Below are 17,047 nucleotides of genomic sequence, written 5' to 3' on the forward strand. Positions count from 1 at the left end.
GCAATGAAATTAAGAGATGAATGAAAAATTCTGAAAGTATACAGATGGGACAAGTTTTTGTCTGGAACCAACCTCAAAACTATTTGAAAGACCATGAAAAAAGACTGCAATTGAAATATTAAATTTTCAGCAATCCTCTGGCTTTCATATTGTCCATCAAATATACAATACAAATAATATGAACAAAGGAGCTGTACCATTAAACAACAGAAAGTATTTCAAATTTGTCAGATTGTGATGTTTAAGTAACATTAAAAAGATCTTAAATTTCAAATACAATTATTTCTCTCAAATGTGAATTAAGTTCTGTTTGTTTATTTGTTTTATGACAAGCATATTATCAAAACTCTGTATAGATCTAAATGCCTTTGAGGTAGTCTTTGCAAGTGATAATCAATGGACATGAATAAACTGAACTTTGAATTTGGTGCCCAATACACATGGGCAAACCATGTTATAAGATAAACTGTGCTTTGTTTTTGTGTTTGAAAAAAATGAAATGTCTCTTCAAAATAAACTATTCTTGTTATTTTTGACATAGGAAAATGTGTAAACAATAAGATAAAAGAATACTAGAGAGAAATGTAAAAGGGTTATAGCAATTCAAAGGACAGTGACCCCAAATTTTGTACCTAATAAATCAAGATTTCTCCTACATCTTCCCCTGCTAGTAGGTGCCACGAAATGTAGCCAAAAGGATATATAGGATGTATTTCTAAACTCTAAACATATGTATGTATATATAAAAACAGAATAGGAAAAAGGCAGGTCAGATGTTATAACAAACACTACCAAAACTTCTGTCACACAAGGTGGGGAATAACCAGCAGTTAAACAAGTGTAATTTCATTTGAACTACATTTGTTGAAATTTCTGGTTAAATGATTTTAGTATGTCTAACCTGGTGGAAACTTCACAGCAAGCCAATCAAGTACTGCAAAGCTGTATAGCTGTTAGTACTGACATGTGTCCATAATTTCATAATAGAATTCAAAAATCAGGAGGCCTCACTCATACTTCACTGCTAATTTTTACTTTTTATTGTGCAACCAGTAAAAATTGGGGATAGAAGGAAGGGAGAGAGAAATCCTCTTTCAAAATAATACACAGAATGAAGAAGCAATCAACTGAACTTTTTCTATTTTTATCTGTAATTGATTTTAAATTAATTGCATAATTTAGGCATTTCTTAGTTGTTTGGTATTTGTTTGGGATATCCTGTACAGCTGTAATTCACTAAGTTTTGAAAATATATATTACTAATTGTCCTTTTATTAAAGTGAGTACAAATGGAAAGCAAAAGTGTAGTGGACAAATATCCTGCATGAAAAGGTAAAGGAAGGAAGGGTGGAAGGGTGGAAGGGTGGGAGGAAGGGAGGGAGGGAGGAAGAGAGGAAGAGAGGAAGGGAGGGAGGGAGGAAGGAAGGAAGAAAGGAAGGGAGGGAGGGAGGGAGGGAGGAAGGAAGGGAGGGAGGAAGGGAGGAAGTTTCTTTGAAGTTATTTGGAACAAATATTTCAAATGACATATTTTCTTGATTTGAGTTTTCCTTTAAAAATATTGTCTTCTTTTCTCTTTCTTTTCTTTCAGTTTCTTTGCTTCCACTAAGGCAATAAGTGGCATCTCAAGTATAGATTTTTTTTAATTATCACAAAGAAAAAAAAAAAGAGGAAAAGTTCCCCGCTGTAGTCAGAGACAAAACAGAATAAAGAAGCTATAATGCAATTCTATTTAAAATCAGTTTAAATCTGTAGTAGCTTTGATAACTTTTTGCATTTTGACAGAAGTCTATATGTTTTCTAAGGTATTTTTCACTTAAGGATTATTCCTCTGTGAAGCATTAAACTGCCCTCCCTCCAACAACCAAATAAACAAATAAATGCTATTTAACTCCTATTAATTATAGAATAGTTTAGGTTGGAAAGGACCTTAAAGATCATCTAATTACACACACACACACCCTCCTCTGCCAGCTGTGGACAGGGACACCTTCTACTAGACCAGGTTGTTCAAAACCCCATCCAACCTGGCCTTAAACACTTCCACTGATGGGGTTCAACTGCTTCTCTGGGCATCCTCTCCAGTGTCTCACCACTCATAATAAATAATTTCTTCCTAATATCAAGATCAAAATCTATCCTCTTAATTTAAAACCATTACCCCTTGTCCTATCACTACACTCTCTGACAAGGAGATCCTCTCCAGGTTTTTTGTAGGACCCCTTCTGGGAGCCTAGTGATACATTAACAGCTAAAATTTTAAATATAGAGTCCAGGCTGTCTAGCATACATCTAAAATTATTGGTGCTTAATGAACCATTCTTCAGACAAAATGCTTATGAATATGGTCCTCATATAGCTGGCACTGGAAGATCAACTAGGATGCCTTGTTTTACATGGTAATGGTTTTCTCTGGTCATTTGCTTTGCCTTGATGAAGCTAAAATTAAGGTATCTACAGTGTATAGTGCCATCTGTAGTCAATTGAAAGCAGTAGGTAATCAGGGTTTTTCTTCCCATATAATCATAGGTGTCTGCAACAGAAAGGGTGAATATTTCTTGGAAGGTACCTTTCTGACTCTATTGACTTCTGAGGGATCTTAGATGACCAAGTTAGCCTAGAGACCTCAGCCAGTCATTTTACAAGTAACTGACATAAACCCCTTCACAAAGACCTGCGTGGTGGCAGCTTCTTGGCACAGATACTTTGAAAGTTCTACCCTGCAGTTACATGTAACAGAGAACAAGGGATCTGCACTATATTCAATTAAACTCTGATATCTTTTAATTAGCACTTAGTTCATAGCACATTAATTTACAGTTCTCACATAAAATTCTTTTTGTGGTGAAATGTATTCATGAACGCAGGGAAAACATGAAGCTTCATATCCTTAAATCTTACAATAAAGCAATAATGAAAAATTATATAAATACCTACTTTTCTCCAGCTGGGCAGCTTAAGCTATTTTAATAGTCTCAGAAAGGATGAACCTAACATTAATTGTATCATGCATACCAACAGAAAATGACAGCAGAGGGCAAGTTCATTTAATCATGCAAATCATACGAATGATTCTTGGAAGGGGCAGCCAGGCATCCTCTAGTCCACCTGCCTGCTCTAACTCCTGCACAATAACATGTTGTGTAATAATATGTCACGTATCCCAGTGCAGCTATTGACCCTATGTATATTCATTTTTTGCTGTAGCTGTTGTGAGTCCAGTGTCAGCTGGAACTCTGGATGGACCTTATAATAACCTCTGTGTCTGGGCTTTGGCCAAGAATCTGGAGAACATGTCAACAGGTCTCTCTCCCCATCTGGTGTGTTAATTGACCTTTGTTCTGTGACAGACTGCTTCTACTGTTTAGTGTTATCATAAGCCTATGAAGAATAAGAATGGTAGCAGTGAAGAGAGGCCAGGGACTGCCAAGGATGTATTTAAGTTCCATAAAAACCTGAGGAAGGACTCTTATAATAAAAGTTCTGTCAGTGTGGCTTTATCACCACAATCTGTCACTATACCTGGTATAAGATATTGGTGAGTTTTTGCAAAGACAGAGCAACAAATTGAAAAGGGAAAGCAGTTTCATTTCCATCTGTAAATAATTGTATTTATCACAAAACAAGCTTGAATTAACTTGATATTCATCAGGCTCTTACAGGAGCAGTTGATATTTCTGAAAAGTGAGCACAGAAAGGCAAAGATATTGCAACATTTAAGTCCCTCTATAGTTTGTCAGAATGCTTCCAAGTAATTTTCCACCCATGTAGCATAGAAACAAACTGAATAAGGATACATCATATCAGACACTTCCCTGTGTTATCCTATACAAGTATTTCTAATATAATATTATGCTACATAATGTCAGTATACTATAATCAAGAAAATATAATAACAATAATATTTAGTCTTTATTAATTATTTGAAAGTGAGAATAACTTGCAGATTTAGTCGCAGGCATAGAAACTACGATGTATTGCACATCACTGTGAAAGTATAACCCAATATAGGAAGATATTATAAAACACAGGTTTTACATATGTAAGGGAATGTGACAGGAAACAGACTAATAGGTTTGGATGAAATAAGTGTTCTGTTAACACTAAAAATTTTAGGAAAAAAAAAACAGTCAAATGATTTTATGAAACACCATACCATATGTAGGCATAGTGCCATATCTAGGCTAAAAAGATCTGAAAATACATTTATGGTGGGAGTCAGACCACCTCATTTTAGGTAAATAACTGGTTTCCAGGTTAAGAATTTAGTTTCACACACTTCATATGAGAAAGAAGAGACACATAACACTGCAGAGGAAAATCCTAATCATAGAATCATTAAGGCTGGAAAAGACCTCCAAGACCATCTGGTCCAACTGTTCCCCTGCCACCAATATCACCCACTAAACCATGTCCCTAAGCACCACATCCAACCATTCCTTAAACACCCCCAGGGACAGTGATTCCATCACCTCCCTGGGCAACCCATTCCAATGCCTGACTACTCTTTCTGAGAAGAAATGTCTCCTAATTTCCAACCTAAACCTCCCCTGGTGCAACTTGAGGCCATTGCCTCTAGTCCTGTCACTAGTTACCTGTGAGAAAAGGCTGACTCCCAGCTCCCCACACCTTCCTTTCAGGTAGCTGTAGAGAGCAATAAGGTCTCCCCTGAGCATCCTCTTCTCCAGTCTAAAAAACCCAAGTTCCCTCAGCCACTCCTCACAAGACTTGTGTTCTAGACCCTTTACCATCCTCGTAGCCCTTCTCTGGACATATTCCAGGGCCTCGATGTCCTTCTTGTACTGAGGGGCCCAAAACTGAACACAGTACTCGAGGTGCGGCCTCAAGCAGAGCAGAATACAAGGGGATGATCAGCTCCCTGGCCCTGCTGGCTACACTATTTCTGATACAAGCCAGGATGCCGTTGGCTTTCTTGGCCACCGGGGCACACTGCCAGCTCATGTTCAGGTAAGCATCAATCAACACCCCCAGATCCTTTTCCTCTGCACAGCTTTCCAGCCACTCTGCCCCAAACCTGTAGCACTGCATGGGGTTGTTGTGGCCAAAGTTCAGGACCCGGTGTTTAGCCATGTTGAGCCTCACCCCATTGGCCTCTGTCCATAGACCCATCCTGTCCAGGTCCCTCTGCAGGGCCTTCCTACCCTCTGGCACATCGACACTTCCCCCCAGCTTGGTGTCATCTGCAAACTTACTGAGGGTGCACTCAATTCCCTCATCCAAATCATCAATAAAGATATTAAAGAGAATGGGCCCCAACACCGACCTCTGGGGAATGCCACTCATGACCGGTCGCCAGCTGGATTTAACTCCATTCACCACCACCCTCTAGGCTCAGACATACGTACAGTTTTTAACCCAGCAAAGAGTGTACCTGTCCAAGCCATGAACTGGCAGCTTCTCCAGGAGAATACTATGGGAGATGTGTCAAAGGCTTTGCTGAAGTCTGGGTAGACTATGTCAACAGCCTTTCCCTCATCCACCAGGTGGGTCACCCAGTCATAGAAGATGAGGTTGGTCAGGCAGGACTTGCCTTTCATGAACCCATGCTGACTGGGCCTGATTCCCTGGTTGTCCTGCACATGCTGTGTGATTGCATTCAAGATGACCTGTTCCATCATCTTTCCTGGCACTGAGGTCAGGCTGACAGGCCTCTAGTTCCCCGGGTCCTCCTTGCGACCCTTTTAATAGATGGGCATCACATTAGCAAGTCTCCAGTCATCTGGGACCTCTCTGGATGACCAAGACCACTGATAGATGATGGAAAGTGGCTCAGCAATCACATCTGCCATCTCCCTCGGCACCCTTGGGTGGATCCCATCTGGTCCCATGGACTTGTGACAGTCCAGGTGGAGCAGCAGATCTAATTTATGAGTTTTGTATTGCTACCTCTTACAGTCCCTTTCTCTCTATGGGAAAATAAAGATTACACTTCCAATTTTGGCACTTTGGTAATTGAAAGTATATGGATATTGATCACTGAACTTCAAAGTTGCATCCAAAACAGCATTGGAAGTCTCCATTTTCACTCTTCTGAGGAACAGAGGGTTGTTTCTTGTAAGATTTATCCCTAGTAATACAATATTGATGTATTTTCCACTTGGCTCGATTCAAAAAGAGAAATATAGGATAAAATACGTAAGAACATTGTCATGCCAGTTTAGATATTCATGGTTATATTGACAAAAGAAGCAGACTTTGGCATGCATGTACACAGAACAAAAAAGTTAAAATGTTTTTAGAAAACATCAGAATGTTTTTAGAAACACATGACACATGAAACTGTAACAAAGGTTGATGGATGGGTTAAATGAATTATTATTGAAGTCTGAGACTGAGGCCCAACAAAGAAAGTTCAGAGATATATACATATAAAGGTGTTTTTGTTATTGTTGTTGTTATTTTTGTGTTTTTTGTTTGTTTGTTTTTTTGTTTGTGTTGGTTTGTTGGTTGTTGGGTTGTGATTTTTTTGGTACCTATGATAAGCCCTTTAAATTTTGTAGTGAGAGGAAAGAAACTGGACTGTATTCAGCACTAGCAAAAAAAAAAAATCTAAATAGTTAGATGTGTTTAATGAAGACATATTTGACATTACAGTCCTGTGTAATCCTAGTGTTAACTAAAAGATCTTAAATATTGTATACAATAGATATGCAATTACATAGAAAGTGCACTCAAGGTAAGGAAACAACAGAGAATGGAGAATGGCAAGGCTATCCCACATATATTGAGATTTTTATTATTCTTTACTATCTGTTTCTTATCTCTAAATTGTGTGTTTGTGTGTGTTTTGTTTTGTTTTGTTTTTTGTATGTTTGTATGTTTGCTTTTTTTTTTTTTTTTTTTTTTTTTTCCTGCATTCATCAGTCTAAGTAAGAAGAGGTATACAAGAGGTATATGACAGCAGAGTGTTTTTTGGTTTTCAATCTAATTTTCTCTTAACTCTGGAGTGGTTGGTAGTTGATACAGCAAAATTAGTCCAGATGTGGACTTGTAAAATTTTGCACTTAATTTTTGACTGAGTAGTGTTACTGAGGTTCAGAAAGTTGGTTGCCACTTCCTTAGCACTGGAAATAAATAAATAAATAAATAAATAAATAGACAAAATTATATTTTTACTAAACACTTGGTTAAACAATCTCTTTTCTAAAATACTGAGTCTCTAGTAGCTTCTTCTGAGGTTAGCTGAAGCTTCTGAGTTCTCGGCAAATTAAACCCTTGACCTGGTTTCTATCCCACTCTTACTATTTCTTTCTTACAAATAAGAAAGAAATGCTGTTTCAATTTTTTGTCTTTCTGTATAGTACCTTGAGTGAATTGTTGCTAAGAAACAAAGACACAAAGATACTAGCTACCTTTGTATGTACTTTGACTGAAGGAGTTGGGGCTTTTTTTTAAACTTCTGATGTCTTTCAGCTTTGAGAAAATAGTTTAAGTAGATAAAAGTTTACCTATTGTTGAATCTGGCAACTGCCTTTACTGGTTTGGGTTAAAAATTTCATGTCTCTGTACTGAGGTCTCAGAGGCATTTTAATAACCCTAAGCTATTCGTTTCTTGATTAGATATATTATATCTGATTATATTATAGCTGACACTGAACTTCTTAAACTCAGTTTGACAAGAATTAACACAAATTTCATGAATGAACACATTGAAGTCTTTCACTACTTAAAGGGGGCTTATGAAAAAGATGGAGAGTGACTTTTTATTTGGGCAGACAATGATAAGACAAGAGAGAATAGTTTTAAACTAAAAGAGGGAAAATTTAGATTAGATGTTAGGAGTAAATTATTCACTCTGGATGGTGAGGCACTGGAACAGATTGCCCAGAGAAGCTGTGGATGCCCCATCCCTGGAGGTGTTCAAGGCCAAGGCCGTGGGAAACCTGATGTAGGGGGTGGCATCCCTGCCCATGGCAGGGGGGTTGGAACTAGGTGATCTTTAATGTGCCTTCCAACTCAAGCCATTCTATGATTCTATGATTATTATTTATTTATATTGTTATTTATGATTTTAGCTGTCTTGAAATTTTTAATTATCTTTTTTTCTTAAAGTAGTTATAAGCAATATCCTTATAAAATTTAACCTTGTGTCAGGTACTAAACCTATTAAGTATTAAGGAGATTTAAATAAATCCATATTATAGCTAAACTTAGTTCACATTTCAAAGATGACGTTTTCTGATATTCTTCTCCCATGCTAAACAAATTGAACAAGACTTCAATTAGAAGTGCTCCTGGAACTAAACCAGAATATTGATAGTTAGAGAAAAAATAAATAAATAAATAAATAAATAAATAAAAAGGATTAGCATCTGAAAAACAGACAAACAGTGCTCTTTGCCTATGTGGTCTTATGTTAATTTTGCTTTTAAACTTCATCGAAGGCATCAAGTGTTTTTAATGGAAGCGTTCATTCTTACTGAAATATACAAACCATCTCTATAAATTTGGCCTATTAAATTTGTATTATTATTCTTTTTTACTTAAGCAGTTCAGGAAAAACAATAGTGTGACAGTTTTATGACATGTAATAGTCAGTAGGAGATATTTTTCTTTGGTTTTTCTTTTCTTTATTTTTTTTCTGAATTGTTGACAGAATAGTGCTGACATTTGGGATAAAAAAAAAAAAAAGGATTAATCTGCTGTAGCACATCAGTGGAAATTTCCCCCCTTTTTTTTTTTTTTTTCCCGGAATTGCTGCAAGTTCAAAACTTTGGCGTGCAATTTGGTGGTGCAGCTGTGCAACATAAAGGCTAGCTGCAACAGAAAAATACAGTTGTCTGTCCGCTCTCCATACTGGTTACACATTTTCCCCCATCCTATATACTTTGTAGCTAAACAGAAACTTGCCTGAATAGTTGGTGAACCAGTTCAGAGAGCTAAATGACATAAAAGTTTTTTTGTTGTTGTTGTTGCTCAGTTTGCTTGGTTGTATGTTGGTCACTGTAATTTTATCCTAGTTTAAACCCCTGAAATGTCTCACTGAAGAGTGAAGGGGCAGAAAATCTCTTTTTGACAGTAGAAACAGAAAATGTGTTTGGAACAGACCATTGATGCTCTTCCAGGCAATCTTCCCACTCATTGCAATAGGTTGGGAGTAGCTAGTCAATAGATTAGTTTAGCTGTAATATCAGACATGAATTTATGTTAAAAAGTGCATTTGAGAAACTTGGCTGGGTGGCAGACTGTTCATCATGAAATCACAATGCTGCAAGTTCTGCTTATGCAGCAGATCTGTATCAGGCATAGACCTGCTGCAACTGCACATACACAACTATACATTATACCATACCATGCATTAATTCATTTAGTCACATAATGTACATATGGCTATGTAGATAGAAAAGAAGCAAGTATACCTAGAGGGAGACAGAATATTTTAAAGAAAAAGCTAACTAACCTGATTAGGTCATGATTTTTCTTGAGGCCATTTGTCTGGCAGTTATGTAACAGGAGGCTGAGGTGTTCCCATAAGATCTGAAGATTTGGTCTTTAATTTCCTAGAAAGATGGGATTAAGAATCCCAAAGTTTCTGGGTCCTCATGAGGCATAGGATCAAGGCAGAGCTGCAGTTAATGAGAGTTATTGAGCACTATTGAGAAAACATGCCTTGGGTGCTCTAAGAACCAATTTTCACTTGAAACTTTTATTGGATGATAGGATTTTCATGAGGACAAAGTCTTTTTTTTTTTTCTTCTTTTTTTTTCTTTTTTTTTTTTTTTCCATCAAATGAAGACTTCTAAATATAAGAAACAAGCAATGCAAAAAAAAAAAAATCTTTACAAATTACATATCATTCTTTCAGAAAAATTAATAAATAAGTAAAACAGGCATAAATGCATAGACATTTCAGGTCCTGTTATAAAATGGAGCAAAGGTTCAAACAGAAGTAGTGCTAGCACTTCTATAGCATGTCTAGTCTTTTCTATGGTTATACTAATACTGATATTTGTGTGCAGAACAGTTCTGTTGAAGTTGATTTCCATCACAGAGATTTAAGCACAATAATCTGCTATTTACCTTCAATTATCTCCAAAATGGGAAATGTTATATGATAAAGTCTAAGGCTTCATACAATAAATGAACAAATAAACAAAGAAAAAATGCAGCCATACTCCATACACAACTCTAGGAATCACAAGTTTAGAAAAGAAAAGAAAAAAAAAAAAACAAACACAAACAAACAAAAAAACAGCCTGATGCCCTGATGAAAGGGGCTATCATATAACTAGCATTATTTTCAGATGATATTTTTTAATGACTCAGAACAAGCTCTGAAAATATAGCTCATGCATGAATCTTCCTTGTAATTTATATCTAAGATAACTTCTGTGTTATTCTACTTATATGTTTATACAAGCAACCTAAACACTAGTGATTATTCTGTCTTCCTCCATGAAGGAACATCAGATATATATTGAAATAAATTGTATTAAAATATTTTGTAATGGATGGAATACGTTGAAATAGTTTCTAGTGATAATTAATCTTTGTGCTATTGTGCTGGTACAATATATGACCTCTGTGATTATTCATAATGTATCTTCAGGGCATAGATCATTGCTTCATTTTATTTATGTTCCTCACAGCCTGACTGCAGATTACAAGCACTCTTTCTTACTAATTAACTCCAGCGATCCCTTAAAGTCTTGATTAAGTTCAATTATTAAATTATTAAGATATTTCCCTAGCGTCCTAGGTTTTTTACTCTAATTTTAGGTGACCTTGTGAAGCAATAAGTATTCTTATTATTTTTATTTTATTTTTTGTACCCTTTTAAAGACTGTGAGTTTAGTGAAGTATTAGAGTTAGAGCTTATAAAATAATAGATTCTACTTGGAATAATTTTGAAAGATGTGTATAGTGATATTTTCATGTTCTAAGTTATTTAACCTTATCCAATGGATTACAATAGTTTTAACTCCTAGATATAAAATCACCAAAAAAAAAAAAAAAAAGTGAAAAACCCTCAACTTCTTTGCAAACCCATGTAGCACTTCAAGCTGTAGAATTATTTGTTGAAGCAAAAAAGAAAACATTTTTGAAAGAGATATGCTTAATACTCTATATGGTCCATGTTTTCTTTATTTCGCTTTTGATGTTGTTGTTAGTTGTTGTTGTTACTTGCTGAGGCGATCGGCTCCGGGGCAGACACGTTCTGCAGCGGAGCGGGGGATCGGGACAGGCAGGGCTTCTTTTCCGGCATCGAGGCCACTCGAGGGAGCTGCCAGGACCCGGCAGCCCTCGTGAGGGAGGCTGACGAGGCGTAGGCGGAGCCAGCAGCGCCCCCTCCCCGGCCGTTCAAAAGCAGCCCCTAGGGAGCGCGGCGAACAGGGCGTGGCGTGTCAGAAGTGCGTGGCGCGGCAGTTTGCGCAGGCAGGGCGAGCAGGGAGGGCCCCTCGCCGGTCTTTTGCAGTGGTCTTTCCCTTCGGTACCTGTAACCTGCCTGCGAGGAACCTGGCCATGGTATCAACCAGGCAGAAAACCATGGCCTCTGCATCTCTTAAGGCCTCTCCAGCCGCTGTCACCGATGTGGCTACTCAGACGGAGGGCTCGGGGAAACACACAGCTGTCCAGGTCTTGGGCTGCGGGGTGTGCCCGAGTCTTCTGTCGGTATCCAACAGCAGCAGCAAGGGGTATGCCTGTGGGAGGTGTGCCCAGGTTGAAGAGCTGCTCAGCCAGGTAGCGGAGCTTCAGGAGGAGGTGAGCAGGCTCAGGAGCGTCAGGAAGTCAGAGAGGGAAGTTGACTGGTGGAGGTGTACTCTGCCCTCTCTGAGACAGACTCACGAGCCTGCCATAGCACAAATGTCTCCTGCTACGCAGAAGGCAAAAGTTCCTTCATCCCGCCAGGCAGCAGGAGGGGACCTAAGCCAAGGGGGGGGAATGGAGGCAGGTTCCTGTTCGGGGGGGTAGGCGAGCCCTGTCCCTGCCCACTTCACCTTCCCATCTACCCTTATATAACAGGTACGAAGCTCTAGAACATGACAACCAGAACAACAAAGCAGGCGAAAGCCCGTCCCAGTTGGTGAGAATGCCTAAGGCAAGGTCCCCTACCCCCCACATTGCTACATTAGCTCAGAAAGAAGGGTTATTGTCATGGGGGACTCCCTTTTGAAAGGGACAGAGGGCCCAATATGCTGACCGTACCCTACCCACAGGGAAGTCTGTTGCCTCCCTGGGGCTCGGGTGAGAGACTTCGCTAAGAAAGTCAAGCGCCTGGTACGGCCCACCGACTACTACCCGCTACTGTTCTTTCAGGCTGGTAATGACAAGGTAGCAACGAGAAGTCCGGGAGCGATCAAAAGGGACTTTAGGGCTTTGGGGCGACTACTTAAAGGATCAGGGGCACAGGTTGTATTTGCCTCTGTCCTTCCGATAGGAGGGATCGAAGCTGACAAGCAGACTCGTCACATTAACACGTGGCTTCAGGACTGGTGCAACCAGCAGAATTTTGGGTTTTTCAATTACGGGAAGGTCTACGCGACCCTGGGCCTGCTGGCACCAGATGGGATGCGCCTCTCTCAGAGAGGGGTGAGGATTTTTGCTCAGGAGTTGGCTGGGCTGATAGATAGGGCTTTAAACTAGAGTCGAAGGGGGAAGGGGATAGAACCAGGCACGCCGGTGATGAGCTAAGGGATAGTGTGCTAGAATCAGAGGGACTGTGTCCTAGTGATGCCCTTCGGTCGGATACACAAGCTGCTGCGTGTAGGGAGGCACATTTGAAGTGCTTCTACACAAACGCACGCAGTATGAGGAATAAAATGGATGAGCTGGAAGTCTTGGCCCAGCCCCACAGCTATGACATCATCGGCGTAAGCGAAACCTGGTGGGATGAGTCCTGTGGCTGGTGTGTTGCAATAGATGGTTACAGGCTCTTCAGGAGGGACAGGCAGGGTAGGCAAGGTGGTGGGGTGGCGATATATGTGAAGAATGGGCTGGACTGTGTGGAACTTCAAGTTGGGGATGGCAAAGTTGAGAGCCTCTGGGTAAGGATTAAGGGATGAACAAATAAAGGGGATGTCGTTGTGGGAGTCTATTACAGACCACCCGGCCAGGACGACAACGCCGATGAATTATTCTTTGCAGAACTAAGAGATGCCTCGAGATCAACTCCCTTTGTCCTTACGGGGGACTTCAACTTGCCAGAGGTCAACTGGGTTTACCACACAGCTGACACGAGCAAGTCCAGGAGGTTCATAAAGCACCTAGATGATAACTTCTTGGTGCAGGTGCTAAGTGAGCCAACTAGGAAAGGTGCCCTCCTAGATCTGTTGCTGGAGAACAGAGGGGGTCTTGTGGGAGACATGGCAATTGGTGGCCGTCTCGGTCATAGTGACCATGAAGTGGTTGAGTTTAGAATTTATGGTGACAGAAGGAAAACTGCCACCAAAACTTCAGTCCTGGATGTGGGGAAAGCAGACTTCAGGCTGCTCAGGGAATTAGTCAGCAAGGTCCCCTGGGAAACTGCTTTTGAAGGCATTTGTGTCCATCAGTGCTGGTCCATCTTTAAGCACTCCCTCCTAAAAGCTCAAGATCAGGCGATTCCAAAATATCGGAAGTCAGGCAGGCGGGGCAGAAGGCCGGCCTGGCTGACCAGGGATCTTCTACTGGAGCTAAGGCAAAAAAAGAAAGTGTACGGCTGCTGGAAGGAGGGTAAGGCGACGATGAAGGAATACAGGGATGCTGTTCATGTTTGTAGGGAGAAAATTCGTGTGGCCAAAGCCCAACTAGAGTTGAAGCTGGCCATGTCTGTGGGAGACAATAAAAAAGGTTTTTTTAGATATGTGAACAGAAAAAGGAGAACCAAAGAAAACAAAGGTCCGCTACTAGATGGGGAGGGTCTCCTCACAGACAATGACATAGGCAAAGCAGAGACATTTAATGCCTTCTTTGCCTCTGTCTTCAACGCTGATGATGGGCTTCGGGACCCAGGGACCCTGAGGTGGAGGACCATGACGGTGGGAATGACAAACTCCCAACCGACCCTGAACGTGTGCGGGATTTGCTGCTCCACCTGGATCCATACAAGTCCATGGGTCCAGATGGGATTCATCCCAGGGTGCTTAAAGAGCTGGCAGACGTCATCGCAGGACCTCTCTCAATTATTTTTCAACGATCTTGGGAATCTGGAGAGGTCCCAGTAGACTGGAAGCTGGCAAATGTTGTGCCAGTTTTCAAGAAGGGTAAGAAAGAAGACCCTAGCAATTACAGGCCTATCAGTCTCACGTCAGTGCCTGGTAAAATTATGGAGAGGATGATCCTTGAAGTTACTGAAGTGCACCTGGGGGACAATGCAGTCATTGGTCCCAGCCAACATGGGTTCATGAGGGGTAGGTCCTGCCTAACAAATTTGATTTCCTTTTATGATAAGATCACCCATCTAGTCGATCAAGGGAAACCAGCTGATGTGATCTTTTTGGACTTCAGCAAAGCTTTTGACACAGTTTCCCATAGGATCCTACTGGACAAAATGTCCACATGAAGTTTAACAAAGGCAAGTGCCGGGTCCTGCACCTGGGACGGGGCAACCCTGGCTATACGTACAGACTGGGCAACGAGACGCTGGAGAGCAGCCCTGCAGAGAGGGATCTGGGGGTTGTGGTTGACAGCAAGTTGAATATGAGCCAGCAGTGTGCCCTGGCAGCCAGGAGGGCCAACCGTATCCTGGGATGCATCAAGCACGGCATTGCTAGTCGTTCGAGGGAAGTGATTGTCGCGCTCTACTCTGTGCTGGTGCGGCCTCACCTCAAGTACTGTGTGCAGTTCTGGGCACCACAGTACAAAAGGGACATGAAACTGTTGGAGAGTGTCCAGAGGAGGGTGACGAAGATGGTGAAGGGCCTAGAGGGGAAGACATATGAGGAGCGGCTGAGGGCACTGGGCCTGTTCAGCCTGGAGAAGAGGAGGCTGAGGGGGGACCTCATCGCAGTCTACACCTTCCTCGCGAGAGGGAGTGGAGAGGCAGGTGACCTATTCTCTGTTATCACCAGTGACAGGACCCGTGGGAACAGTGTGAAGCTGAGGCAGGGGAAGTTTAGGCTGGACATCAGGAAGAGGTTCTTCACCAAGAGGGTGGTCGCACACTGGAACAGGCTCCCCAGTGAAGTAGTCACTGCACCAAGCCTGTCTGAATTTAAGAAGAGATTGGACTGTGCACTTAGTCACATGGTCTAAACCTTTGGGTAGACCTGTGCGGTGCCAGGAGTTGGACTTGATGATCCTTACGGGTCCCTTCCAACTCGGGATATTCTATGATTCTATGATTCTATGTTATTTTTGTTGTTTATTCAGTGTGTTTGTGAAGAAACAAAGATTTACATGCATGTAAGGGAGGAATAAAAGACTATAATCTTTTTTTTATTATCTTCTGTAGTAGGAAGGGTATGAAAGGAAGCTGTAGAAGAAGGAGTTGATGTATTGATAGACAACACCCAGGAAAGAATATGTGAGATAAGACATATATGGAAAGCTTTTGGAAAATTTTAAGTTCAAGTAATAGGAAATGTATTTAGCACTTACAGTACTTTATTTTTTTTAACTTATTATTTATGAAAAGAACTAATTAATCAGTGAATCTCATTAATACCTTATGTGTCTTTTCCAACCAAACTGTAAATCAGGAAAAAATTAATTTTGAAGCTATCAAAAATTTTTTGTTAGATTTAAACAAAATATCATTGTTGACTTTTTATTTCTTTTCTCCTTTATGGTTGTATTCAATAGTCAACGTTTTCAATATTTTAAATAAAAATGCCATTTTGAAAGGGCAAATCAAACAGATTTTTCATGAAATTATTTGTATAGAGCTTTTGACCTTAAAAATATCTTTTTTTTTCAGATTATACTATTTACTAATTGAAAATATCCAGTTGTAAATATTTTCAGTGAATATAAAATATTTTTTCAATGAAAACTTTAGCCTCTTCCGTATATATTGTCTGTTTTGCTTTTAAGTCACCTCATGCTTGTAGGTTTCAGTATGTTTCCACAGTTGTATGGGTAGACTTTGGTGAATAAGGTTAAAAGTTGGCCAGGGGGATAACCTGGTGATGAGCACAGCACTGAAGAGTGGACAATGTTATTTTATTCAATGGGATGGACAAGTATACAAACACCTTCCACTAAGAAAACCATCTCCAACTAGGAGAAGAACAATGGAAGGAAGGGAGTACACTGAACATTTTTAACTAATAGCACACACGGTTCCTTGTAATCTAAGAAAGAATCCTATAAGTCTCTTGACTTTTAAGCTTTGTTTTTGATTAATAATTATTTGGACTACTTGCAGCATCTTTCTTTTACTGAACTGTCTTAAAACAGCAACTGAAACTGGTATGATAGTTTTACTTCTGCATCAAAAAGACTAAACAAATTCCTTTAAGACTTGCTACTTTGATTCTTCCACCTTAAATTTTCAGCTTCAGTTCTATTAAATAAGCTGCTTTGCTTTTTTGAAGCTGGTTAGCCAACGTGAAGTAAATAAAATGAAACCACATTTACACATTTAAAACATTAATAAGATATGACAGCAGAACATGATTCAGTCATGTAAGATGAGAGTCATAGAAAGATCAGTCTTGTATTATCTCATCTTTTTGAATGGCTGATGCCTTTAACAATTATTCATTGAAGAACTTTTGTCTTATACAAAAACAGGTGGAAAGTTGGGAGTAATACACAGAAAAAGGGACATTCTCATTCATTGCAGTGACTGGGGCTTAGAGAAGGGTAAATATTAGTATTCTTAAAAGGCATAAGACACATCGTAAGGAACAAATTTCCAGTTATATAAATCCTATATTCTGGCACATTGTGGCACCTAAATACCTTTTTTCTGTGTCTCTTACTTGTCTCTGTCTCTTTCCCACTTTGATTTTATTTTCATTATTGTCTTTATTTTTGGCCTAACAGTCATGCAATACATTTTATTTAGTCATTCACGCTCAGAGTTCAAGTGAGCAAGGCTATAAAAAACTGAAATGCATGAGAAGTAACCACAGGAAACATTTCATTCGCTATGATAGCTCCC

At 39.9% G+C, this 17,047-nt stretch overlaps 1 protein-coding gene across 1 annotated transcript in view; it reads left to right on the top strand.

Moving 5' to 3' along the window:
* Positions 1 to 17,047, top strand: part of FAM155A (family with sequence similarity 155 member A) — a 521,166-nt gene that overhangs the window by 447,664 nt on the left and 56,455 nt on the right. The gene's annotated exons all lie outside the window — the stretch shown is intronic.

The sequence above is a fragment of the Cygnus olor genome, chromosome 1 (assembly GCF_009769625.2).
Source record: "Cygnus olor isolate bCygOlo1 chromosome 1, bCygOlo1.pri.v2, whole genome shotgun sequence".
NCBI classification, from domain to species: domain Eukaryota; kingdom Metazoa; phylum Chordata; class Aves; order Anseriformes; family Anatidae; genus Cygnus; species Cygnus olor.